Source organism: Trachymyrmex septentrionalis, unplaced genomic scaffold (assembly GCF_001594115.1).
Source record: "Trachymyrmex septentrionalis isolate Tsep2-gDNA-1 unplaced genomic scaffold, Tsep1.0 scaffold37, whole genome shotgun sequence".
Taxonomy (NCBI): Eukaryota; Metazoa; Arthropoda; class Insecta; order Hymenoptera; family Formicidae; genus Trachymyrmex; species Trachymyrmex septentrionalis.
The window spans coordinates 1,620,333-1,623,109 of record NW_017305536.1 but is presented as its reverse complement, the minus strand read 5'-3'; positions in this window follow the sequence as shown (position 1 = coordinate 1,623,109).

Here is a 2,777-nt window from a genome sequence, read left to right as displayed (position 1 = left end):
ACGCGGCTATACGTATATATACGGATAAGAACATCCGCAAACTTCCGTGTTCATGTAACTATTCAGTCGCGGAGCCAATGCAACTTTCGATATGCATATCCACAAAAAGACCTAAAAAGATTATTTTTATCCGGCAAATTCTCGACGCTTACGAGAAATACACGATGATTTTCGATACACACATATCGGAAATAAAACTAAATAGATAGAGAATAAATCGATTGTGGATATTGGAAAATCAATCGATTATATCGAACATTGAAATTTTGCGGCACGCGTAAATTTTCCTGCCTCTTTCGATTCACCTATTTTTTTTTCTCAGGACGCAGGTCCTACAACACTCACGCACGGCACACTCACATTATCCTCACGCCCCCGTCTGTCGCTGGTGCCGTTTTGTAATATCGCGAGCTTTACGAGCAGATTTCCAACAAGCCTCCACGACGACCCCCGCTGACGATGATAGTGTTAAAGCGGTAGCGTGACTACACGCCGCTTTCCCCTCCGTTTCCCGCCGCGACGAAAAAGCGTCGGGATCGAAGAGGATCGAGAGGGCCGAGGCGCTGTGGCGATCCACGCCGTGGCCGTGCGGACCACCCGATGCGCCGGGCATCTGAATTAATTATTTGTTTTAATATAAAATCCGCGGGGTGTGATTTAGTTCGCCGCTACAGGGGCAAGTAGTTGGGGGCCCGAGCGCATAAACAAGTCACAGCGGTCGGGACCCTATCCCTTTACTCCTCATGGATGCGTTCCGCGCCGCGCCGGCGAGAGAGGTATTCGGACGCATATATGTATGCTGTATGCACCATACGTGGAAAAGAGAAAGAAAGAGAGAGAGAGAGAGAGAGAGAGAGAGAGAGAGCGGGCTAACGAGTCGCAGCCGCCGTTGCAGTCACGTCGACTCCGCTGCCAGCACGAGGAAAATCGCGCACACTCGCCGGGATCGGCGCGACGCCGATTATCGATGGCGCGATTTAATCAAGCATGTCGATTGCTTCTCGGCGTTTATGGCGAATTTCACTCTCTTCGTGTCCACTGAATCATATTTTTTGTCGGGGCGAGATTGGTTTATACAGTACGCGCGTCTGATACGAGATAGGTCGAGTATCTTAACTGCCATCGACTAATCCTCCTCTCCTCTCCCTCCCCCCGTTTCTGATACCGTCGGCACGGATTGGTTTCATTCGAGAATTCCCCCTCCCTCCCCCACCCCGATGTATCGCTTTGATTAATTATGCCAGTCTAAAATACTGTGATCCTGATACTAATGTCATCAGATATTCGTTATACCTTGACTTGTTTTTTTTTTTTTGATATCTTCTTTTGGAAATTTGTAAATTATCTTGACGATTCATAAATGTTTTCATTTATAGAAGAATTCCTATCTTGCAATCTTTACGATACTTAAGCCGCAAAGAAATGCGAATAAATTTTAAAGAAATTTTAGTCCGCGATTATGTGCAAATATTTTGTATACATAGGAAATGTATAAACATACTTTTATAATATTTACATGTATTAAATGCAAGCTTAACTAGTATAGAACTGATTGTTAAAAGATAAAATAACTCGTTATGATGATAAGCTTGATTGTTAAATCGTACACATACAACCCAAGTTGCTTCCTTTTAATGTATTATATTGTATAGCATACTTTTTATCATAACTACGAATACCATACGTAGTTATTAATGCCATTAATAATGAAGCGAGATAAAACTTATAATTACAAATGCCAAATGAATTAGTATGAGGATTTTTCTATCCACTGCTATTAATTGCATCTAATTATTTCTTTCACGCAATATCTTCCGAACTTTTATTATATACACATATGAGAATTAATTAGTTCTATTTGTTTCTATTCGGCTTGCGTTATAAACAGAGAAAACAGAAAACTAAAGAACATATATAATACTATGTACCACTGTTCTGTGAAGCAAACAGGAAAGGGAGGAGCAGAAATTCGAGTCGACTTGGAAGTCTCGTTAATGGATGGAAGGTCGCGTGTAGAAGAGAGTAGCGCGTTCGGAGCTATTGCCCGGTATCGGTGGTCGGCAAGCCACTAATCACCACTAATGTTAATATTATGCAGCAACCACAATGCTCTACGTGGAACCTCGATAAACCATGAACGGATCTCCGGAAGATGCATGCAGCCGTCTCATGCGATTCCCTTGTCGAAGCCACGCCACCATCTCCCGACCATTTTCTCCATTGGCCTTTGCACGCAGGTATACTGGCTCATCTTCTCATTTTCTTAAGGTCAGCCAAATAAAAACTTCAATATAGAACTTCAAAATTGATTGATATTTCTTTCCTTTTCTTGCAATTCCTTAATTGTACGTCGTTGATTTTAGTGAATTATTTCAAAATTTATCTAGAAGAGATTTGAAAATAATTTCGTTAGATTATCAAAATAATTACATAGGAATCTCAAGTATCAATGAGTAACGCTATAAAAAGATTCGATATTTTAACAACCACTTTGAACGTCCTATATATAATTATTTTGATGACCTATTAAAATTATTTCCAAATAATCTAACTAAATATTTAAATATACTTTAGCAAAATCATTCTTTCTACATGTATTATTCAAGAAGATAGGACGTTTCATTAAATTAATATTGTATTTAAACATTCTACATTACTGAAATTAATTGCACGAAATAAATTGGTAAAATAGCTTAAAGCATGCATTTTCAGTAATGCAACGCTGTAATTATATATACTCCGCTCGTAACCTCTCCGGACGATTACGAACAGTAGGC